The sequence below is a fragment of the Triturus cristatus genome, chromosome 2_1, assembly GCF_964204655.1.
Source record: "Triturus cristatus chromosome 2_1, aTriCri1.1, whole genome shotgun sequence".
NCBI classification, from domain to species: Eukaryota; Metazoa; Chordata; class Amphibia; order Caudata; family Salamandridae; genus Triturus; species Triturus cristatus.
This window is the reverse complement of record NC_140581.1, coordinates 985,608,021-985,633,842: the sequence shown is the minus strand read 5'-3', so window position 1 is coordinate 985,633,842 and position 25,822 is coordinate 985,608,021. Positions and strand designations below refer to the sequence as shown.

Sequence of the window (25,822 nt, the reverse complement as noted above, 5' to 3'; positions counted from 1 at the left end):
CCCCTACTGCAGATCAAGCACCAAAATTAAACGCAGGGTCCGGTTCAAGCTGCGTTGCATTGGCAAAAGATTAATTTTGGCTTTCACCTTGAAATGAAACAGAAAATCACACAGTGGTTGATATTAAATTACATTTACAACACTGCCCTACCAGAAGTAGCTGCTGCATCAACTTACTATTGGAGAGGGGTTAATGCACTGCATCCTCCTTTTGTTTCGTCTTTACCAAGGCAACCTGTAGAATGCGCCTGGACACACTAGGTATGTCTCAACTAGTTATGTGCAAGACACTTTATGCAGGACACATAGGTCCAAATATCTAAAGGACCAGGTCGATGTTGCATTAGAAGCTACATACATGCAATCGAAAATCAATGAAGTCTTTAACAAACAAGCACTGTCCTTAATTATGTGCACTTTACTACAAATAGCTGCAAAGGTACACTCATACTTTCTCTAAAGACCACGGGTGTACAGAGTTATACCTCTAGTTCATTCTTCATAAGATTTTGTATGCTTACTTAAGTCTTGAGTAGGACAGCGTTCGCAGCCCAAATAATAACAATGGGAGTTTTTTTAAATACTTTGGCGTACCCTCTTAGGAATACCCATTCATAAAACTGGTATATAAAGTAGCTTTGCATTACGTCTATTTTTAACCTCAGTGAGTGGGGAAAAGGCCTACATAATGAACTAATGAAATGCACATCCAGCTGTTGTGGTAAAGCAAACCAATGTTCTACTTGCTCATAATCCTAGAATAGCTACACAAACTTTATGTGCATCCCATGGTGCAATGTAAGACCTGTGAAATGAGGGTGGTTCACAAAAGTGAAAATATGTCTTTGACAGAGCTGCACAAAGTATTTCAATTCCAACAGATTTGAAGAAAGTCCATGGAACTCCAAAACTGGCGAAACTGAATCAGTCTTTGTTTGACAACATACAATTTTAAACATAATGATGAGTTCATGGTCAGTCACAGGTTACAAGAAAGGTATGAACGCTGCAGAATATTTGACTAACCTCTACAGTAGATTATCAATAAAAACCGAACACAAAGTTGAAGGGGAATTTATAAACTGTATTTAAGGATAGGTTAACACCTGAATTTCCAAGTGATATCTTGTATTTAGCTTCAAAATCCACACTGAATTCTGGAAAGTCTTCTGGCACTTTACAGTATCCACCAAATTTCAGATTAGACTTCCCCAAATGATTGCAAATTCGAAGAAAATAAACTATGCACATCATAAAACTGAATCAGCATACATACAAATTACTTTATTACAAATACTAATGACAGTACTGCCTCAAGTACTTCATTTCTGACCTAATCACATAGGACGTAAGGCACATTGCGTGTGAATTTTTTTGAAGCAGACAGTATTAACGTTGTTCGCTTCTTTGCAACACTCGAGCAGTAGTACAGCATTTTTGGTGATGAGTGAGGATGGGCAGTAGCAGTACATCCGTGGCGAGTCGAACATCTGTTTAAACCACACTTTTGCTGCCGCCTTTTGACATGTGGTCTTCAAGGGGACAAGAGAGGTTTCAGCATTTCATCCTGTACTAGTGATTACAACTGGATACTCCACTGGAATACATGTAGTTTACACTAGGAGGAAAAGAAACAATACATTAAGAATACGTCCCTTTGTTAAAGGACTTGCAATGCTTAACATATTCAACAAGTATGATGACTGGACAACAACATATGCTGAAAACATGCCTCTACTTCGGTTCACATTGTTAGATTTTCATTTTTAGGTCGAGCCTGGCAGCGCATGCGCTGCTCTGCAAGGTATGCTGTATTCTGGTAGGGATTTAAATCTCCACCCACTCACCGCCCATATTTTTCATAGGCTTGTATCATTGTACACTGTGGCTGTTCATTGGTCAATAGGCTTAGTAGTCCCTCCTTAGTACCGCCTTGTCTCATTTTGTAACCTCTCATGGCGACACTCTTTGTTACGTGTGTTGCTACTCGGTAGGCTTTAATTACAGCCTACGAGCACTATTTTCTCAAATAGCTTTGTCCTGCTTGCTGTCAGGACAAGCTCTCTCCTAACGCTTTTTATTTTTATAGCACGCTTTTTATTTTTATAGCACGGGTGCGATATTTGCAATGCAATAGGTCTTGCATTTGCAGGAGTTTAAACTATTGGCACTGTAAATGTCAATGCCTTTTATGTATGTGCTGTTTTTAAAACAGATAAATAAAAGGCATTGTCATTTACAATGCCAACAGCTCAAACTCTCGTAAATGTGAGACCTATTGCATTGCAAATGCTGGTTTCCTATTGTCTATTAACGCTTTTTTCATTTGACCACTGGTTTATAGAATGCAAATACTTGACCCTGTGCTTAATATTTATTTCAGCCCTGTCATAGAAGCATAAATGCAATGAAATCTCTCAAACAGCAGTTTGAGCCTTCCACAATTACACAATTTCCAATCATTATTTAGTTATACTATCTGTCTTAATCATGCAACTTATTTCTAAGAAAACCCAAGATTCCTTTAGTGGGACTCCTCCTAAACTCTCCAGTTTTCATCTCGTACTCTGCATTTGCCAACAAAAATCTGCACTATCGGCTCTTCGTGTTTCTGCCATTTAACTGGATTCCGCCCTAAAGAACTTGCTGCAGCACTTTCTTGCTTGGTCAAGTGTTTGGAAAGGGAAAGACTATCTAGTTTTATTGAAGATTTAGTGGACTGAATTATTTTTTTCTTCAAATTGAAGGGAGGTATAGATGAAAAATAGTTCTCAATTCTTCCAATATTTAACTGTATTCAGCCCGGGAGTGCCCTTAAATCCTCATAGATGGGTGAAAGAGTGCCATAGAAATCTTTAAACAAGGCGATTAATGGTTATAATGTTTCAATTTTAAAATGTATTGTGGAAGCAGGTCCATTCTTAAAGTACACATCATAAAAACATTACTCCACAATAAATCCACGAAACAAAACTGGGGTATCGAACCACAAACAATTTCCCAAAACGACTTTCAAAATGTTACAAATCAAACACTGCTTTTACAACTCAGGACACATCTGATGATCCAAGGGTGAGGTCTTACTCTGTTTTTGAGAAAGTGATCTAGGGTTCTGTTTCATAGCAGAGATTCTTCCTAAAACGTGAAATCAGTAATGTCAAGATTACTTACCGCTAAACTTCAATACTCCCACTATGTTGTCTCGTCCCAGTACATACTTGAATGAAGTAGTTAAATCTTCCGCAGACACCATGTGACTAGCAAACAATTTCCACCCTCAAGATTACTCTCTTAACCTCCTCTTTCCCATCACCTGGAGTCACAACTTTGGGAGAGATCGCTTCAAATGTTATAATCCAAAAGCAAAGGGAACTGAGTGGGAGAACGGGAAGGATGGCGAGTTAGTAAGTACTGGGACAAGGAAGGATACATTAGATTACTGATAAGCGTATAGGACATTACCTCCGCAGTCCTATTTCACCCAAGTGCTTAGTTGATTGACGATATACTAAAGCATACAACTTTGCAACCTTAAATAAAACACCAAATCCAAACACATCTTCTTTACTAAAAAGAATGTAGCATTACCTGAGCAGACCTTTAAAACTTTAGCCCCAAATTCAAAGACTTCTGGTTCATTACATATAATCAGTAGTGTTTAGCTCAAGTTGACAGAACTGCACAGGTCACTAGACAACAAATGTGCTGAAGAGAGGCACCTCCTGCCTTTGACCAAGAGGCCACCATTCCACAAGTGGAGTGCCCCTCAACTGATTTGGTAAGGACACTACTTGTGATTCATATGCCAGGGAGATAAATTTAATCCATCAAGTGAGAGAAGTAGTTGGTTAAAACCTTGTTTAAAAGACATTTTTATTGCTCAGGGTACTTCCAAAAGATGCCATGCTTCTCCCTCACCAAGGAGGGGAAATGAAAGAAAGAACAATCTGTTGGTCGTCGCGGAAAGAAGACACCTTGGGATAAAAACCTGGACCCACTTGAAGCACTAGACTGCAAGGGTAAGTAGCCCTAATAGACTTCAATACCAACTGTCCTAACCTACGATCAGTGGTAACAGCCACTAGAAAGGAAACTTTGATAGACATTTTAAAGAAATGTGTTCCAAAAGCTCAAAAGATGGAAGAAGCACTTTGAGAATGACAGGTGTCATAGAGGTGGCCAATGAAGATAGAAACCCTTAAGAAGCCGGTTACCCAATAACTCCATATCAGAAAGGCTACCCGTTCCTGAGCCCCAAGAGTTTACCACTTTTATTGCCACCCAATAAACTGGAGGGTGTATTCTGACAAACCCAGATGATCACCCTGGAGAAATTGAGGAACCCATGTAGGCTTGCAAGCATAGGGATCTAGAGATTTGCCTGAACACCGTGAAGTAAAGGAATTAAAATGGTAGTCAACTGATCAATAAGCGAACAAAAGACTTGGATGTTCCCATCTCTGGAATCCGAGAGAGATAACATGGAAGAAGAGCACTTGGGGAGCTGGCGAAGTGATCCGCCACTGGAGTTCTGAACCTTCTGCAAACCTCTAGAAAAGCTGGAAGAGCCAAGCTGAAATCAGTGGAAGGAAAAACTCTGTTCATGTGATCTACTCTGAGATTAAGAAAACACAGACTATGGGATGCCGATAGGGCTAAAACATGTTCTTCCACCCACCTGCAGATGAAGACAGCTAATAGTACTCCAGAAGCAGAGCCTGTTCCTGGCTGTTTATGTTGGTTTTTGCTACAGTGCAGCTGGAGACTGCTTGATCTCAAATGTTATTTATAGTACTTATAGAGCACAACATTCATCCAGAGGCATATCACGGCGCTAGATCAAATCAAAGGGAAAACCACAGATCAGCTTTGCAAACTGCAGTCAGCTTTTTCCAATTTGAGGAGCAGACAGGATTTAATTCTGTAGTCTATTAAGCTGAAATGGACCCAAGAGATGCTTCCAAACCTATCTGTGATGACAATCGCAAGTCGAGGGAGAATTTCTGCAGTCGAGGTTTACAGTATTCAGACACCACTGAAGGCGGTCCTTCACATATAAAAGGCACATAATTGCCATTTACATAGTTCTAAGTGAAAAGGGGCCAAAACTGAAGATGTCTGACCAGCAGACGCAACTGCCCTGGGCCAAAGAGCCATGAACACACTGGACCCCTACAGGAAAAGAGATCAAACGAAATCTTAACTATTAGTCACATCCCAGCTTAACGATAGTCCCTAGAAGAAGAACCCTTTAAAGTGTGGGAAAACTGCATCTCCCGGCATTCAAAGCCAAATCCAGTTTGAAGCACTGTGCTGCACCAGAAGATTAGATAGTCATAGTTCCCTCTTGGCAGGATACAGTTCGGGGAGGTATGGTGGCTTTCAGAGCAGACCTGATGTAGGAGAGTGGGAAACTAGCATGAGCCACTTCCCACTCCAGCAAACAGGCATGATAGTAAGCGGTATAATGAACGCACCATGAGTCTTCCCCCATACCCGAGACCTTTTGTGTAGCAACAGCCCCAACCACTAACTTCAAAGACAACACGCTTCATGACAAGCGGTGTAGTAGTGTATACATTGATGCACATCACCACATCTAATTAAATTTTCACAAAAAAAAACTATTTGTGACATTCTTAGGCACATATCAAAACGAAGTCCATTTCAAATTCAGATAAATGCTGCAAAGCAACGCCTGGATACCCTCACGGGTGACAAGAAGCTCTCTACAAATCTCAAACACCAAACTATTCCTCTTTTGTTAATAGTGGATCTCCAGTAAAGGGTTGAGGGAAGAGAGAAGAGCTAGACGATTGAGAAAGGAAACATTTTAATGTGTACAACATACCTTCCACAAGACCCTTTCCACAGGTCTAGCTCCCAATGCATAGCAAAGCTCCCATTAAACATTCATGCTCCATCTGCTCTTTGGCTGATGAGTGCTTGTAGATGACTGTGCCTAGGTTTTCTTTTTTTAAAATCACTTTTTATTATGAAACAAGACAGCAGTGAAGACAGTTGCAATGACAGTATGAAGATGTCCAACTCATTACCCCTTATCGGTCTTTTAGTCCCCCTTCTCATATCATACATCAATACCTCACCGACCTCCCAAGCCGCAGACAGCCCCCATTGATCCTAGTAACATGACCTTCCCCTGGGTTAGGAGACCTCACCGTCCATCGTCCCACGGAGCCCATCCCACTATGTATTTTGAACTTGTATCCCCCCTCAGATATTACCTTCGCTCTATCATCTATGTTTATTGTTCCTGTGTTGCCCTTCCCAGTGGTAGGTGTCTCTCTTTCCTGAGTTCAATCACCGGGGAGATACAGATGTTCCCTCTATATTTATTCCAGTTTCCCCACTTGTGATCCCACTACCGCGGGCAACCCCTCTCTCGAAATACCGTTTTTTGCAGCCAGCATAGCATGATCCATATCCTTAGCCCAATCCCCCAGTTTCGGCGTGGAGCCTACTCCCCACCGCTGCGCCACATTTATTTTGGCTAAACCCCAGCCCCCTGAGGCCCACTCTTGCTCAGTTCGCGTAAGGTCCGGGTCTACCCAGATGTTAAGCAGACACAAAGCAGGTGTTGGCCGTATTGTCTTCCCACACACCCTAGCCATTTGTCTGGTGACCTTAACCCAGAATTCCTGTATTTTGGGGCAGTCCCATAGGATGTGGAAGAATGTTCGGAGCTGCGCACACCGTCTGAGGCATAGCGGGTCTGGACGCCTCTGCAGTTTATGCAACAATATGGCGTCAAAATATACCCTATGCAGGACTTTAAGCTGTACCACCCTAAGACGCATCGGGATCGCCACTTCTCTAGGCGAGGCCAATGCCTCACGCCAGTCCTCGTCGGGCAGGTCTCCGAGATCAGCTTCCCAGGCCACTCTGAGCTAGATCATCGGGTCACCTCGGTTATTAGTCAGTTTCCTGTATGTGAGTGATATGGCCTTGCAGATCATTGGGTCTAGCATGAGCCTGTCCTCCAGGGGAGAGGAGTCTGGGAGAGGTGCGCCCTTAGGTCGAGCAGCATCTATGGCATGGCTGATCTGGAGGTATCGGAATCTCTCCGTTGGGGCCAATTGGTACTTGGCCTGAAGCTCTGGGAAAGTCGCCTGTCTCCCTTTTACCCACATATCACTCACCCTAGAGATTCCAATTAATTCCCATTTGTTAAATCCTGCATAGGTACTGAGCCTCCCCAGTATGTCTGGTTCCCACAGTGGGGTCGCCTTCGTAAGGCGACCCTTCCATCCCATCTGATTCTGTACCCAGTGCCATACCTCAACCGTCCGCGCCGTTGGGCCTGTCAATTCCAGCTTCTTGTGATTGGTGTAAAGGGCCCTATTATACCCCCCTTTTCCTAACAGCCAGTGGTCTGTACGGAAGCTCGGGTCATCATGCCTCCCAAACACCCAGCTATTTATGGCCGTCAATTGCGAGGCCTGGTAATACCGGCGCAGATCCGGCAGACCAATTCCCCCATCGTACCATCCCATAGTTAATTTAGCCATGGCAATACGGGGCGAGCCGCTATCCCATAGCAAGTCTCGAACCACGCGTTCGATCTGTGAAAAATACGAGTTGGGAACCGGATTTGGCGTATTCTGTAACGCATACAAGAAGCGGGGCAACGCGAGCATATTGTATAGGTACGCCTTTCCCAATAATGTGAGCGGGAGGGTCTTCCAATGTGCCACATCCGCACTGAACCGCCGCAGTACCCCCTGTCAAAGAACAACGCCACGTCCTTGGTGATAAATATACCCAAGTAGAGGAAGCCCTGGCTGGCCACCGGGATGGCGTATCCTCGGGGACTCAGGGGAGGCTCACCCCAGAGGGGGTACATCTGGGACTCTGACCAGTTTATTTGGTACCCCGAATGTGCCCCGAAAATATGGAAGATGTGGAGAACCCGCCGAAGCGAGCGGGGGGGGGGGGGGGGGGCGAGGTACAGTAAGATGTCATCGGCATACAACGACACACGGTCTTCGTGTTCCGCCGTCCACTTCATGCCTCTTATCTCAGGGTCCCCCCTTATCCAAACTGCCAATGGCTCCAGGACCATAGCAAATAGCAGGGGCGACAGCGGACACCCCTGCCTGGTGCCCCGCCCGAGCGGGAAGGAGGAGGAACGGTAATTGTTCACCAGGACGTGCGCCCTAGGTTGTGAGTACAGTAGTCGAATCCAACTCTTGAACTTCGGGCCGAATCCCATTCTATCCAGGACCGCAAATAGGTATTCCCACGCCACAGTGTCGAATGCCATGCGCGCATCAAGCGCGAGTAGTATGGCCTCCTACTCGAGGGTATGAGCCCGCCCAATCACCGCGTTAACCCGACGGAGATTGCGCGCCGTATTCCACCCAGGCATAAATCCCGACTGGTCCGGATGGATCAAGTCGGGAAGAAAAGGGAGCAGTCGGTTCGCGAGTAGCTTGGCTAAAATCTTTGCCTCAACGGCAATTAACGAAATAGGCCTGTATGACTGACACTCATCGGCGGGTTTACCGGGTTTGTGAATGACCACAATAGCGGCCTCGCGGATCACTTCAGGCAGCAGGGCGAGTTCACGGCTCTCATTATAGAGGCCGAGCAGGTGGGGTGCCAACAGAGGCCGAAGACTTGATCATCTCCACCGGGATGCCGTTCGGGCCAGCTGCCTTTCCGGACCGGACCTCTAATATGGTCTTATGGACCTCCTCCACGGACAATTCCGCCTCGAGTGTCTCAGTATCCTGTTCTGACAGACCCCTAACCTCGATGGTGGCCAGGAGATCGGCCGCCCAAGCCGCCTGGGAGGTCGCAGGTGCAGCATAGACCGATGTGTAATGTCGGGCAAATGTTTCGGCAATCTCACTCGGATCCGTAACGCGGGTATCGCCGGCCCCCTTAAGCACTCGCACCCATCGCGAAGCCTGCTCCCTGCGTTCCAGCCAAGCCAACAATTTCCCGGTTCGCTCCCCCTGCTCATAGATTCTATGTCTGCTGGCCAACAGTCTCCTATTTGCTTCTTCCTGTAGGAGCCGCCTATAGTCCTGTCTAATAATGTCCAACAAGTGTGGAGTGTCCTCCCCAGATTCTAGGGAGTTCGCCTCTTCAAGCCGTAGTATTTCGGCCTCCATCTCCTGTGCCCTTCGACGGCGCTCAGTCTTGTGGCCGGCCATGACCGTCAGGGCCCTCCCCTTGATGACGACTCCAAAAGCTCCCCATAATGTTACCACCGATGTGACCGACCCAGTATTTTCAGCGAAATAGTGTGCCGTATCCGCCCGTAAAGTCTCCCTGATGTTGGGGACCTTAAATGCCCATGGTGGTATCCGAATGGGGACGCGTTGCTGCTGGCGCCACCCCCCCAGGACCGTGCCCACTGGGGAGTGGTCCGAGATGCCCCGAGCCAGGCACCGCGTACCTGAGAAGTCCTGGGCATGATGCGCGTGTGTGAATAGGTAATCCAGTCGTGACTGACTCCCGTGGACCCCCGATTGAAATGTAAAGTGCGTATCCCGTACATGTGTCCACCTCCAGAGATCCACCAACCCCAAGGCCTCAGCAAAGTCACGCAACTGGGAACCACGTGCCGGATCAATTCTAGGGGGGAAATCGGTCTGTCGAACCATCCATCGTCAAATTAAAGTCGCCCCCTACCACCAGTATTTCCAATGGGAGTTCAAGGAGCAGCTCCGCCACATCAGACAATGTCGTTCGCTGCATACCCTGTGGAGCATAAACGGAGACTAGGTTGATGATACTACCCTCCCAACTGCCAGTGCATGCTGTAAATCTCCCTAACTGATCCGTCCAGGTCTTGTGGTGGATTTAGGGACAATTCTTCCTCAGGAGTATGCCTACCCCTCTAGAGCTAGATGTGAAGCCCGAGTGCGCCACCATGCGATAACCTCGCCTATTCAGGGCCTTACATGAATTGCCATGCAAACGAGTCTCCTGTAGGAGTACCACGTCTAATTCCTGACGGTGAACGTACTGCAGTACCACCCCCCTTTTAATCTTGTCCTCCAACCCGTTGACGTTCCACGTGACTAGTCTAAGTCCTTTCCTCTCTGCCATATGTCAAGTCGTAACAGGGCTGCCCCCATCAGGGGCACATGTCTGCTGAATTCTATACTACAAGTGAACTGCGTGCCTAGTGGACATCCCCAATCTCATGCAAACCAAGTTTATCTTCTGCTGTCAACTGAACAGAACACCCCCTACTGTCAACTCGGATGATGATATCATTCCTTTCCACCGCCCCCCCCCCTCTCCCCTTCCCCCCCAACTTACCCAACACCCCCCAACGCATGCCACTGAAACAAAGCCCCCTCCCTGCTTCCCTGCATCGCGGACCCAGAACTGCCCGCCCTCCCCAACTTGCAGAGTGCCTGTCGCCCCCCCATAAACAACTCAAGGGAATGCAATTAACCCCACTCCCTTTACAGAGTACAGTCAGGATGTACCTAGGTTTTTAAATCTCAGAAATAAATTCAAAAGATGAACTTCTCCTGGGGCGACTTGGTATTAGTGACGGGGGTCACCTGAGGGCACGTGTGGCTTGAGGATGCTTGCTTCGGTCCAGGTCCTGGTTTGGCAGTTTGGGCTGGACTGTTCCCATGAGGAACAGGGTCAAGACTGATTTGCATATGGCTAGGTCCAAACTGGGGTGGCGTGTTGAGGAAAAGAACGATGGATTAAACACTCATCTTTGTGACGGGGCGGGGGGGTGGGGGGGGGGGGGAGGTTTGCATTGTTCAGCATTCCACCCATCATTTGTTACTTTTGTTCTTGCACCATCACCACACATATAGAGCATCACCACTGATCGGAGCAATGCATCCACGAAGGGTCAAGCTCTGCTGCAAGGGTGAACACTTTGATCGCACTTCCAGAGTGTCTACTGGGCTGCAGTGGTGTCTCTAGGCCTGATTTTTAGGAGTGGGGCTGGGCACAGATAAAACCGCCGGGCTGCCTACAAAAGGCGATCATGAAGAGTGGGCGCAGGTGCGGTATGCAAAATATATACACACACCAGTAGTTTAACCCTTTCAATCAAACTGTGCATCAAACATTACTGTGGACTGCAAAGTAGAAAGTCATCTGAGCGTCTCAATTACTTCCTTTCTCCCTTTCACACCACTCTTGTGCAGTCTCTCTTTGTGCCTCAGAGTAGGTCAGGGCGGTAAATTCCGTTCCGCTCGCGGAATTTGGGTAATACTGCGTTCCGCGGAGAACACGAAATTGCCAAAAATTCCGCAATCCGCGACTTTGCAGAATTATTTGCTTGTTCGCGCTTTCAAAATGAGTGTTCACAAGATATTTCCCCACGAGCACGCAAACAGCGTTCGCGAACAGGAAAAAGCATCGCGAACAAACAATTCCGCGTGTTCGCAGAGATATTTTTACCATTTCGCAGGGAGCTTTGCAAAGCGTGACTACGCAAATTCCGCCCACCCCTACCTCAGAGTCAGCCTGACTCAGCATCTGCGCCATGACTCTGGTTTCATACGCTGGCATCTTTGGGTCTCTCCTCGCTGGCTCTGGTTGCAGAGCCAGGCCTAAATTAGCAGCTGTGCTGCGACTCTGGCTTTAGAGTCAGGCCTCTGTGTGTCTCTCCTCTCTAATTCTTGCTGAGCCTCTGTATTGTTCTATTTCTCCCGTTTTCTTGGTCTCTCTGGAGCATCACAACTCATTGTGGTTGCTAAACGGTCTAGCTTTCTGCTGTGTCTCCATAATGCAGAGCCTGGGTCTTTCTCTTATGCTGGCTGCAGGGCCTGGATTCTTCACCCCCTCTTTCGCTACCATCCTTGACCTCACAGTTGCAAACTCCTTTGCCGCTCAGGCTGCCAAATCCTCACTGAGACTCTGCTCTGTCACACCTACCGTGGAGCCTTGGCTCTCTGGGCGGTCACCAGAGCATGCCACTTCCTGGATCTCTCCCCATCCCACAGTCCTCTCCTGGCTATGCTTGAAACCTCATAGTCTTGGCACTAATTAATATTTCTAGCATGTAAATCTTGATTTAAGGTCTTCTTGCTAACCCTCTCATTTGCCTTCATCTTGCCTTTCTTCAATTCTGCAGTGTATTTCACCCATCTTTAAGCAGATTTAAAAATAAAAAGCACTGGCAAAGCCAATAGATATTGCCTATGCAAGAGCTATTGCAATTGCAATGTGTTTTAGCCATGCTGTACACCAGTGTGGCTGCTGTTCAGCACGGCTAAAGGTTAGTGGCGTGCAGTGGGGTAGACTGGTGTGACGTAGAGTGGGGTAGATTGGAGTGGGGTAAAGTGGGGGAGAGTGGCGCGGACTGGGGAAGCGGGGAGTGCAGTGGATTGGGGTGGGTTAGAGTGGAGTGGAGAGGAGTCATTTGAGTGGATTATGGTAGGGCAGACAGGAGTGAGGTGGGGTAGGTTGGAGTGAAATAGATTGGAGTGGGGTAGATTTGAATAGAGTGGATGAGGATTGAGTTTCAGTTGGATAGACTGGATCAGGGTGGAGTAGATTGGGTTAGGGTGGGGTAGATTTGAGTGGGGCAGACTGAATGTGGTAGAGTAGAGTGGGTTAGACTAGACTGGCATGGGGAAGATTTGGGTGGCATGTGGTAGTGTGAAGTGGAGTGGGGTAGAGTAGAATAGAGTGTGGTAGATTGAGGTAGAGTGGATCAGAGTGGTGTAGAGTGTAGGAGTGGAGATTGGAGTTAGAAATTGGTCAAGAGTGGGGTAGAGTGGAGTTGAGTGGATTAGGGTGGAGTGGGGTAGATTCGGTGAATTAGTAGGGTGGAATGGGGTAGACTGAAGAGGGATGATTGGATCGGGTACCGTGGGATGGGGTAGGCTGCAGTGGGGTAGGGTGGGCTGAAGTAGGTTAGAGTGGGGTAGATTGGAGTGGGCTAAAAGGGCTGGGTTGGATTAGAGTGAAGTGGCGAGATTGGGGTAGAGTTGAGTGTGGTTGATTGGGATGGGTAGATTGGAGTGGGGTAGACTAAACTGGGGTAGTGTGGAGTTGGGTGGGGTAGGTTCTGTAGAGTGGAGTGGTATATATTGGGGTATAGTAAAGTGGGTAGATTGGAGTGGAGAGGGGAGGAATAAAGTGGAGTGGGGTAGATTGGGTGGATTAGGGTAGATTGGAGAGGGATAGATTGTAGAAGGATACTGATTGAAGTGGGGTACTTTGGACTGGGGTAGAGTGGAGTGGGGTTAAGTGGGGTAGATTGGAGGAAATTGGAGTGGAGGAGATTGGGGTGGTGTAGGGTGGGCTGGATTGGAGTGGTTTAGATTGGAGCTAGGTAGATTTAGTTAGATTGAAGTGTGGTGAAGTAAAGTGGGGTGGAGTGCAGTAGATTGTGGTGGGTTGGTGTAGATTGGACTGAAGTGAGGTAGATTACAGTGACGAGGAATTGGATAGATTGTAGTGGAGTAGGGTAAATTGGAATAGAGTGGGGGTAAATTGGATTGTGGTAGAGCGGAATCTGTAGATTGGAGTAGGTTGGATTGGAGTTGGGTAGACTGGCACAGAGTACGGTAGATTTCAGCAGCGTGCAGTAGATTGGGATGAGTGGAGAAGATTGGGGTGGAGTTGATTGGGGTGAAGTGAAGCAGACTGAAGAGTGGTAGATTGGGGTGGGGTAGATTGGAGTGCAGTAGATTGGGATAGATGATAGCGAAGTGGAGTAGATTGGGGTACATTGGCATGGAGTGGGATCGATTGGAGAGGGTTGAGTGAGGTGGAGTGGGATAAGTGGTTTGGAGGGGCGTAGAGTGAAGTAGATTGTATTGGAAATACAGTTTTACGGCACACAAACGATAATGTGTGCAAATGCCATCCCCTAGCTTATTGATGTGTTTTGATCATATTCAAATACTTGTTTCCACCACACTTCAGGATTACAAAAAAAATATTTCATTTATACTTATTTGGATGTATTCTAAAACATCAGCACAGTTAATTTTTTAGGTCTCGCCTGGCGTTAGCAGCGCGCATGCGCTGCTCTCGTCATGCGAGGGCCTTTTGGAATCAATACGGATTCCAAAGCCTGCACGCGGACAGACAGAAGATGTGCACGCGCGGTGTGGGATTACACGCGACATCAGATAGGTGCCCCCGCAGATTTACTGCCAAGGAGATGTGTGCACCTTTCGCGACTCGCTTCCCCATCCGCACGAAGTTTCTTTGCATCAGATAGGTGCCGCCGTAGATTTATTGCCAAGGAGACGTGCGCGCATTTTGCGACACGCTCCCTAATCGGCACAAAGTTTTTCCTGGAGGGTTCCGGGAATAATTCACCAAGTGGGAGGAATAATGAATATTATGCCCGAGAGGGAGCACCGGCGGAGAGAGCAGACAGATATTGCTCACCTGGGTGTCATTTTGCTTAATTCACACAAGAGACAAGCTCAAAGTTTACTGTTTGGAAGAGGGGAAGCAATAGCTAAATCTCCTATTTGCTAAATGATTACATTATCTTAAATGAAAATGCTGTTCTATTAGGTGATTAAAGAGCCTATACATTCACAAGGAGTCTTTTAATAAAAAGTTACCCGAAGTTTCAGAGCAACTTAAAAAGCCATAAGTGTGGGGAAGGTACTTAGTCTGACGTGGCTGTCTTCTGGAAGGGTAATTATTGGTTCTTTGCTCGCCTATGTAAAACATTCTTTTTTAAATGCGTTCTTGGCCACATTATGACAGGGTTTTTTTTTCTCTTTTACATAAAAAGTGCTTGCTGTCAATCACGGGGATTTCAGATTTCTTTCCTACGGTAATTGACAGCCTTTTTAGATTTACAAGATGACAAGTTAAAGGGTTTGTCGTGTAATTACACCCATCTCTCGTTCTGTGGCTTTCAATTTAAATGTCCTTTTAAAAAGGGAGAGACTCGCTCTCCTACTGGAAGAGTGGGGAGTAGCAGTCTTGGCGTGTCAGGGAATATCTCTTCCATTAGCCTGAGGACCCATCTCAATTAAAACAAGCATTAAAAATGCAATAAGTCTAGCCTTTCATTAAGTTAAAGCCATTTGCTTTGCTATACAATACCATAAGCAAAGCAAACAGCTTAATCAAAGGCGAGACCTATTGCATTTTCAATGCTGGTTTTGTTGTGCTTGAAAAAAAAAAATCCTACACACTCTCCTCTTAAAACATGGGTACTCAGCAGGATGGTCACATACATTCTCTCACTTTGAAGTGAGTGTAAGAAAAGTAAACATCAAGCTTGTTGGAGAAAGAACCTGACATTTGATCTGTGTCTTTAAACGCACACCAAATGTGAAAAGAACAATATTTAAAAGGCCTGTTTATAGAAAGTGAGTTTGTGGAAGAATACAGTAAACATCGTTTGGGCAACGGGAGGAACAAACTCATGCTGGACAGCCTAAAGCAAGCAAATAAAAAGCAACAAATTGTGAGTTACAAACCACAAAACCAATGGTATGCAATGGGCGGAATCCACTCCAACTTCAGCTTTCTGAATGTCCCGAAAGAGGTCTGTAGGTTTTGTTAAAAGAAAATGTGCACACACACACACACAATACACACTTTTTTTTTTAAAAGACACACTAGGAAGGATAGGGATGGGCAGGGGGTATAGATTTCAAACAATGCAATACAAAGAGGGAGGGAAAGGGAACGTGACACAAATTTGGGTGATTAAGGTAGAATGTGATGAGTGAAGCAGCACGCAAAGGAGAGAGCCAAGATACCAAGTACTCTTATGGAGTGCTGAAATTAAAAGAAAATAAAAAAAAAAAAAAAAAAAAAGAAGAAAATAACTCAGCCAATCAGCACAATGTGAGAAAAAAATACTTCTGGGAGGGATAAATACAATAATCACAAGGAAAGCCATTGAATCGGGAGCAAGGAAGTGGGACAGACAAGAATGTCATCCAAATATAAGCAAGGGGCTCACCCAAAATGTGTTGGGAACAGGTCGGGTGAACAAAACAGCTAAAGCTGTTTATAGACAAGATTTAAGCAAAATAGATTTTTTTTAAAAGCAGGAAAACGCCTGAGGGTGCAAGAGGTTTTTAACACACTCCTGGCTATGTTTCCTGGACCTATCAAGAATCCACAACTGGAAAACATCTATAAGCGATTTTTGGCTCTCTGACATACTACATCTTTCTGCATTTGCTAGTGCCCGACATCCAAATGGTTGCACAGTGGGTAAGCCAATGAGATTGTCCAAGGAAGCGTGGCTAGTTGGGCTACAAAGAGCTATCTGCAGCCAATGAGGGGCATCCTCAACAGCCTAACCGTTCCAACAAACGCTAACAGCCCTGTACCCTATTTTAGGTAGGAGAGCTTCATGAAAATGGGAACAAGAGGCAGCAAGTTTGGAGAATGAGAATGAGCCACCACACGGGAGACATGAGAGTTAGGCTCATGACTGTATCCCAACATAAGTTGGGTTTGCAACCAGATAGCTCCTTAAAGCCCTTTGTTAAGAGCCTATACACTTAACAAGGAAGTGAAGTCTATTACTGGAACTCAGTCAATACAGATGGTACATAGAACAGCCGAATGCCCTATTTAAGTCCATAAGCACTACCCCCAAATAGCTTAACAAGCTGCACAGAAGTGCATTCAGTAGAGGTCCTTAAGCCACTGAGTAGCGTGTAAATAGCAATATCCGATGAGAATCAACCGTGCATCCTCACAGATGCCTTCCCACGCTTGAGACCAAATGTGGCACACCTGAGAACTTTACAATTTCAAGAGAACCTTTGAATGGCACCTCGAGCACTAGAGGTTGTTCATCTTGTATCTTAAGGACATCTGAATATACAGGTAGAAGAATGAAAAGGAGAACTGGGGCATGTATCGAAGAAATAGAGGACACCGCTATAAAGTTGGGATGACGAAAAGACCAATCTATCCTTTCACCAGTTCGTTTGGATACCCAGCCTGTTGAAAAATAGGATTTTACTGTGCAGAACACATCTCAAGGACCATATGCTCTCTAAGGCAATGAAGGCAAACAAATTCAGAGAAAAGCTGAAGCAGGCCTGATTTGACGATCATTTTTTTTTTTTAAATCACTAGAAGCCAGATTAATTTGAAGGCACAGAAAAGATGGAAGGCTGTGAAAATCAGACTCTGAAATGGTGATTTTATAGCACATGCAAGGATTATGACAGAAAAGTCAAAGTCAAGTGGGGGGGTCACGAAAGAAATTTAACGATATCTCATATGTCCCTCCTATTTACCAGGACCTGGGGCCCATAGCAGAACCGAAAGAGTCATTGCCACTATTTTAGTCAGGAATGAAAAGTCATTCAGGATCATCAGAAAGATAAACCCCAGTTTCCAGGCAAAGAGTTTACGGCACAAGATTCACACAGACCATTTTAGGAGATGTATGTTCATTACGACTTTCTCAGATATGACAGAAAAGGGCGTTTTCCCTCTGCTGTCTCAAACCATGCCATATCAACCATATTCCACCAGGCCTGTTATGAAGGAGCCTCACAAACAGTGGCTTTCATTACAGTTAAGCCCTTAACCTCAGAATCAAAGCTTCCATGACATGATAACAACTGGGTCAGAAAGACAGACGCCAGAAATCTCCAGCTTCCAATTTGGGGTCCTTCCTGGGGTTAGAATAATTTATGCCAGTGATTCTTAACCTGTAGTCTGCGAACCCCCCCTCCCGTGTCTACCAGGCTTACTGAGGAGGTCTGTGACCTCTTACACATTTTATCGTTCAGTTAAAAAAATACAAGCATTTACAATGCAATAGATCAAGCATTTGCGGGAGTTTGAGCTATTGGCATTTTACATGACAATGCCTTTTATATATGTGTTTTGAAAACCTGTAAGCGGTGCGTAAACGCACTTTGTACTTCTAATCCTTGCTTACGAGAAGCAAGGCTGGCAGTAACTGTGCGCTTTTTACTTCCAGCCTTGCTTCTCGTAAGCAAGGATTATAAGTACAAAGTGCGTGTATATGCACCGCTTGCAGGTTTTCAAAATACATACATAAAAGACATTGTCATTTACAATGAGTTACAGAATTTGACAAATTTGAAAACATTTTTGGTTGGGCATGTAGCCCCAGAAAAGTGTCGTACTTGTGTGACCTCTTGCCCTTTTTCCATGTTAGTTCTGTAGATTCTGAATGGAGAGGTGGGTAGATCCGGGTGTGTGGGTCACTGTGTGTGCAAGTGTGCTTATATGTGTGTGCTGCTGTCCTTGCAATACCATTTCTTTGTTAGAGGATACCTTGAACTGCTGCCGACATATTGTTCCTGTCCTACGTGTGCTTGTAACACCCTTTAAATCTGTACGAAAATGCAAACTATTGGTTTTGTCATGGTTTTCTTTTTTTGGTGCTTATCAAATTGAAAACTGTCCCTTTCAGCGCCTAGGAACAATGCGTCACTCTAAACATATTATACGACAGTATAGAAGACGTTTGGTGAGCTGGGAAAAACCCTTCACCCTCCATAACATGATAGATACTTCCCCTTTGCTGTCTGTTTAATGTTCGAGTGAAGAGTTGCAGGGACCAACGAATAGAATCACATAGCAAAATGGTGGCAGCAGCAGGCCCCCGCAGCAAAGGAGGGATGTGGACACATTTTCCGGGATTAGTATAGACACAGTCAGCTACCAGCTTGTCGTTAGCAGTGCTAAAAATAAGAAAGAAGTCCCCAAAGTCAGTGGCGGCGGGCATGGCTCGCAGGTGGCGGTATATTATATAAATAAATAAATTTTTAATTTAAAAAAAAAAAAAAAAAAAAAAAAAAAAAAAAACTTACCTTTGCACTGGGCCAGCGTCTCTGCTCCTGCTGTCCTCGTGGAACTCTAGGAACAGGAACCGGGCCCCACTGTAGCGTTGTGATTGGTTTTGGTTCGACGCTCAACCAGGGAATGGGGGCCTGGACTTGTTCTCCACACAAGTTGTATTGCAGCCTGCATGGAGAACCGGGAAAGTACTCATGACTGGTTTGGGCGGCCTGAGAGGGCTGATCAAACAGTCATTGTGCACTTAGGAGTGCACACACATACACAAGTACACACAAATGCACTAAGCATAAAATGATAACTAAAACTTATTATCATTTTATATTTCTTCTTCGCACTGCTCAAAAGCAGTCGGGCGCCGCTCCTCAGCCACAGTGGAGGACCCGCCACTGCCCAAAGTTAAAGTTGCTTCCACTTCAGCAGAGTGTAACATGCTTAAACAGCAACAACTGTCAGCATGAAGCCCTGACCTGCCCGTGCCATGTAGACTAGAACTGCCAGCAAATGCCCTGTATTGAAAGGTAACTGGGTACCTTTGTGGGGCCGCAAATTGCCTTTCTACGGGCCTGCACAGCTTCCAAAAGATTATCTAGAGTCGACTGGATCCCCTTCTGGGAGTTAATGAAAAACGCAAAATCAGTGAAGCAAATGTACACTGATGGAACTATGCCGATTAAAAGAAAAATTAAGCCCTATAGAAACACAATAAAACATATACAACTTTAGTTTAACAGAAATTCTTTACCAGCCGTTAGCTTAATCATTAACCTATAAAAACAAAACAAAAAGGTAGGCTTCATTTGGTGCACATTTGCGCTCCGACAAAATCCAACTGACTGCGTACTGCAAGAATATACCAGGTTAAACATCTAAAATATTCACAAGGAATATAGTGAACTAACAACAAAAAAAAAACATTTACGTGAATTGTTTATAGCGGGGCGCCCGGGGGCAGGACGGCAATGAGGAGCAAGCTGCCACGCTGTCCCCCCAAAAAAAAAAAAAAAGAAGAGGAAGAACAGAACAGAAGGGGTGCGGGTATGCTGTGCTTGTAAACAATAATTAAATAATGCAGATTAAAAGGAGCAAGTTGCAAGGAAAATAAAAGGTGTGTTGCGGTTAGAGGTACAGCATGCCACGCTGCCAAAATAAAAAAACAAAAACAAATGAAAAGGTGCAAGCAAAGCGGCGCCCTTGCAGGAAATCATGTCGTGCCTGCAGTAGGAGGAAATCATGAAAGAAAATAGTTCACAGACTGTAAATAAGAGATACTGTTTTAACAACAGAAGTAAAAGATCCAGTCCTCATGGGAGTTTACAAATGTAGACAAGGAGGGACTAAGAAGCCTATTAACGAATCAAAAGCCAACATTAAGAAGGGACAAAGACACAAGCCAATGAAAAATTTGAGCAGAGATTGAGCAGTTTTTCAAGTCAAAACCTGAATACAGCATGCCTTGCAGAGCAGCGCATGCGCTGCCCAGGCTCGAGCTAAAAAATTACATTTTACTGACAGGGTCACAAAAGTTATGGATGCCTCTTTTACTCACTACAATTCCCATGGAACCAAGACAGAACGCCTACAATTACCAGCAAGCTCTGACAGCGCCAAGCTCTGGCGTTGGTTTCTCTTTGATAAGAACCACTCAATGGCTGCAACTATTAACTTTCTGCCACAGGGGACCAGGATGAGGAGACACCACCCTCAAGGTAAACAGGCAGATCTTATATTATTTCTCCTTTACTGCTAACTCCGCAAGAAGTTGCATACAAGTTTTAAAGCAGACTAAGGGCCCGATTACGGCTTTGGTTGTGCGGCACCTGGTCCAGACTGCCTAAGCCGTGGTCAGACAGCCTGCCTGCCAAATTAGGAGTTCTCTCGTCAGGGGGGCTGGATTGTAGTGTTTCCACATGGACGTCTCAGAAAGTAGGCATTGCAATGGGAATGGCAAAAACAGTTCCTGCATGGCATGGACTTTAAAGACTTTAAAGTCCAAGCCGTGTAGGAACTGGGGCGCATGCACACAGGGGGGGGGGGGGAGAGGGGGGCACATGTTGTGCCACCCTGTGTGCACTCCCATCCCTGGTTTCCTCTCCACCACGTTGTTCATGGAGAATGATCCTTTGTGACAGCGCCGGATAGGAAACTCGTAAAATGCTTGGCAGGACTGCTGCAGTCACAGCAAGCATATTGCAGCCTCCTGAGCGCCGCAACACCGTCGGGGAATAGAGGATCCCTGGCAGCTGTGGCAATCCGACCGCCACGCCCCCACGTGTCTGGCAGTCTGCAGACCGCCAGACTCTTAATCGGGCCCTTACTATTGGGCAATAATGAAAGTTTTTTGGGCACATTTTTCCTCTCCACATATAGAGCATGGATCTGTACTTCCAACACACATATATTTTGACATGGCCTGAATGGGAGATTTTAATTCAATAGTGCTTGCGTGTCTTATTAACCATGAGCAAACAATAGTTTTAGCTGGGGGAAGTTTCCTTCATCCTTTTCCCACTTTATAAACATACATTGCTATATTTTAAATCGACATGGATGTAAGTGAACCAATATTGCTACATCATTTGCTCTGCCTTGTAATAATTTAGCATGAATGCCAAAGAGTTCCTTTGCGGTAGATCATATAATACCAGAGTTGTCATACATTGTACTGAATTTAGAAGCAGCTGTTTATTGTTTACAATTAAAAGTACCTAGGCTTTCACCTGTAGGTTATTCACTCCCGCTTTTATAAATAAATCTATGTAGCTCATCAAGGGTTTGAACTAGTGCATCTTTATTTCTCACCAGGCCTATAAAGCAATAAGGCCTAATGAAGGCCAGTTTATCAATTGAACACCGCATAAGGACCCTTGGTATGCTTTGCTGCCAAACTCAACAGACTTTATATATGTGTGATGCAATCGTTTTATTTTTTGTCTTTTACCCAATCTAGCGTTTACTATTCTAGGCCAGTGATTCTTAATCTGTGGTCCATGGCCCACTTGGGGATCTGGGAGGCTTAATCCTGGGTCTGTGACTGTTTGTGAAATTAAACACAAAAGATTAAGGAAGTATATACATAAACAAGCATTGAAAACGCAATAGGTCTCGCCTTTTTTTAAGTTAAAGCCGTTTGCTTTGCTATACAATACCATTAGCAAAGCAAATGGCTTTAACTTAATTAAAGGCGAGACCTATTGCATTTTCAATGCTTCTTTTCGATGGGGAGGTACTTGGCACTATGGGTAGGAAGAGAGCTGCCGACCTCGACAGGGGTTGTGTTCTGGTCGTATTGGAGTTCATTTTTTATCTTCTTTAGGGACTGACCTTGATTCTGCCCACTTTATCCTGTTAATTGCCCCCCAGAGGCTTGGTTTCTGCGTTTATTCCTGGAATGCACGCATGCCTAATATTGCACTGTATTGATTCCAGAACACCCCTCATGCCCCTATCGCCCCTCGGAATCGTTTGAGCTGTGGTCGGAGAGCCGGCACCGCATCGGTTTTAAGTAGCAAGTGCTGTGCTGAGACACCAGAGTGTGGCAGGGCGAGATGTTGTAATCTGGCTTTGTGTTCTGATGACACGTATCGCTGAAGTTTACTAGAAAACGTAACTCGAGTTACACGCTTGTTGAATTTGGAGTAGGCTAGGGATCAGGATTAAATGGGGTTTATTGGGAGGAAAGACGCGAAATGAGATTTAGATGCGTTTGATGGGAATACAGCAGTAAGGTGTGACATTTGGGAAGTTCAGAATTATAGTCACGCTGAGGCTTAGATGTGCTATAAAGTAAATTTGCATCGTGAGACTAGTGTGGGGTGTAACCTCGTCCCATACACAGGTTAAAATAATTATACGACAATGGGATAGTATTAATTGGCGATGAAGGCTATGCTAGTTTAGTGTCCCGATCGGATAGTGGGTCACCTGTGGGTACAAGGGGAGAAATAAAAAACGCTTCAGCCACTGTTGAAGGCAAACGCGTAATACGGAAAAAAAAGTGCTTAGCAGCTAATTGAGAGAAACTGTCTCCCACAGCAAGTAAAAGATCAAATCCCGGTGGGCGGGGCCAAAAAAGGACAGGGTGGCAACCCTCAGTGTAATGATTGCCTCCGATGCAATCATTACACTGTGTTTTGCATCATCCATGATGCAAAATGACGCTCACGAATCAAAAATGTAGACAGCCGCGACACGACTTCTGGAATCGCATCGATTCCAAGAAGCGCTCGTATGACGAGAGCAATGCATGCGCTGCTTTCGCCAGGCCGAGACCTAAAAAACTGAAGTCTGCGAGGGAGCCTGGCGAGGCGATGGGGCTCTTCGCCCCATGCAATTTTTCAACATGACTGGAGGTGAAAGTTCTCTTTATGTCTCTGGGATTTGTGCACAAGATCACACAGACTGGTCAACCTTGGAAACAAATTAAATCCCTAGTGTACTGGGTCTACGACTGACACTTTATTCAATGAACCGCTCCTACGGGTAGGATCGCTGTCAAGGTCGAAGGCCTCCTGCCCCAGGGGTATTCCGTCATCACTGGGGCCATGGTCAGAAAAAAAAAATGACAATTAACTGGCAGGTTTAATATGTTTTATAGATTTTCTCAATATTGGCAGATAAAGAATGAAAGGGCATAAAAGCACTTTGTACAAGATCACACAAGTTGCTTGCTTGGAAGATGGGAGTTTCATCTAGATCTCTATGGTTCCTAACTGACCCACTAGAGAATATAGTTGTGGGTTCGAGGCCAATGAGACTGCGCCTGCCTCCTCTGTGAGAAGAGTAGTTGATGGCGTAGAGGCGCTGGCATGGAAGTCACTCGCCTAGCCCCTTTGTTGGGATGGGCCAGTGCTGGTTGTCCTGTCTTAGTACTCAACCCGAAGCGAACCTGGAAGCGTGCGGAGCAGGCAAGAGACAGACTGCTTCAGCTTGTGCCCTCACCCCAGTGGCCACTTTTCAAAAGGATAGTAAGTCAGCTGGAGAAAGGGAGCAAACAAGACTGACGGAAACAAGAGCGCACAGGTCTGAGTGGGGAGCAAGAGAGCGCACGGGGCTGAGAGGGGAGCAAGAGGGCACACGGGCTGAGAGGGGAGCAAGAGGGCACACGGGGCTGAGAGGGGAGCAAGAGGGCACACGGGGCTGAGAGGGGAGCAAGAGGGCACACGGGGCTGAGAGGGGAGCGAGCGGAGCGGAGAGGGGGAGCAAGAGGGCACACAGAGCGGAGAGGGGGAGCAAGAGGGCACACAGAGCGGAGAGAGGGAGCAAGAGGGCACACAGAGCGGAGAGGGGAGCAAGAGGGCACACAGAGCGGAGAGGGGAGCAAGAGGGCACACAGAGCGGAGAGGGGAGCAAGAGGGCACACAGAGCGGAGAGGGGAGCAAGAGGGCACACAGAGCGGAGAGGGGAGCAAGAGGGCACACAGAGCGGAGAGGGGAGCAAGAGGGCACACAGAGCGGAGAGGGGAGCAAGAGGGCACACAGAGCAGAGAGGGGAGCAAGAGGGGACAAGGAGCGGAGAGGGGAGCAAGAGGGGACAAGGAGCGGAGAGGGGAGCAAGAGGGGACACGGAGCGGAGAGGGGAGCAAGAGGGGACACGGAGCGGAGAGCAAGAGGGCACACAGGTCTGAGAGAGGGGAGCTAGAGAGCACACGGGTCAGCGAGGGGAGCTAGAGAGCACACGGGTCAGCGAGGGGAGCTAGAGAGCACACGGGTCAGAGAGGGGAGCTAGAGAGCACACGGGTCAGAGAGGGGAGCTAGAGAGCACACGGGTCAGAGAGGGGAGCTAGAGAGCACACGGGTCAGAGAGGGGAGCTAGAGAGCACACGAGTCTGAGAGGGGAGCTAGAGAGCACACGAGTCTGAGAGAGGGGAGCTAGAGAGCACACGGGTCTGAGAGAGGGGAGCTAGAGAGCACACGGGTCTGAGAGAGGGGAGCTAGAGAGCATACGGGTCTGAGAGGGGAGCTAGAGAGCATACAGGTCTGAGAGGGGAGCTAGAGAGCATACAGGTCAGAGGGGAGCTAGAGGGCACACGGGGCTGAGAGGGGAGCAAGAGGACACACGGGGCTGAGAGGGGAGCAAGAGGGCACACGGGGCTGAGAGGGGAGCAAGAGGGCACACGGGGCTGAGAGGGGAGCAAGAGGGCACACGGGGCTGAGAGGGGAGCAAGAGGGCACACGGGGCAGAGCGGAGAGCGAGCGGAGCGGAGAGGGGGAGCAAGAGGGCACAGAGCGGAGCGGAGAGGGGGAGCAAGAGGGCACACAGAGCGGAGCGGGGAGCAAGAGGGGACAAGGAGCGGAGAGCAAGAGGGCACACGGGTCTGAGAGAGGGGAGCTAGAGAGCACACGGGTCTGAGAGAGGGGAGCTAGAGAGCACACAGGTCTGAGAGAGGGGAGCTAGAGAGCACACGGGTCTGAGAGAGGGGAGCTAGAGAGCACACGGGTCTGAGAGAGGGGAGCTAGAGAGCACACGGGTCTGAGAGAGGGGAGCTAGAGAGCACACGGGTCTGAGAGAGGGGAGCTAGAGAGCACACGGGTCTGAGAGAGGGGAGCTAGAGAGCACACGGGTCTGAGAGAGGGGAGCTAGAGAGCACACGGGTCTGAGAGAGGGGAGCTAGAGAGCACACGGGTCTGAGAGAGGGGAGCTAGAGAGCACACGGGTCAGAGAGGGGAGCTAGAGAGCACACGGGTCAGAGGGGGGGCTAGAGAGTACACAGGTCTGAGAGAGGGGGGCTAGAGAGCACACAGGTCTGAGAGAGGGGGGCTACAGAGCACACAGGTCTGAGGAGGAGAGCTACAGAGCACACAGGTCTGAGGAGGGGAGCTACAGAGCACACAGGTCTGAGGAGGGGAGCTACAGAGCACACAGGTCTGAGGAGGGGAGCTACAGAGCACACAGGTCTGAGGAGGGGAGCTACAGAGCACACAGGTCTGAGGAGGGGAGCTTGTTATAAAGAAGTACGGGAGTCCATCAGTTCATGTAAGATACTTCTTTAATGGTAGCTTAGTTCCATCACAGGTGGTCAGGATAATCGCTATGAAGGTAGTAACCAAAGTCCTTCTCTTCCCTAAAA

The 25,822-nt window shown here is 46.8% G+C and overlaps 1 long non-coding RNA gene across 1 annotated transcript in view; it reads right to left on the bottom strand.

The window, feature by feature from the left end:
* Positions 1 to 1,263: 1,263 nt before the first annotated feature.
* The window catches only part of LOC146866169 (uncharacterized), a 35,711-nt gene continuing 11,152 nt past the window's right edge, over positions 1,264 to 25,822 (bottom strand). The window contains exon 2 of the long non-coding RNA XR_014970621.1: positions 1,264 to 1,618. This is a non-coding gene — a long non-coding RNA (uncharacterized LOC146866169). The remainder of the gene's footprint in view (positions 1,619 to 25,822) is intronic.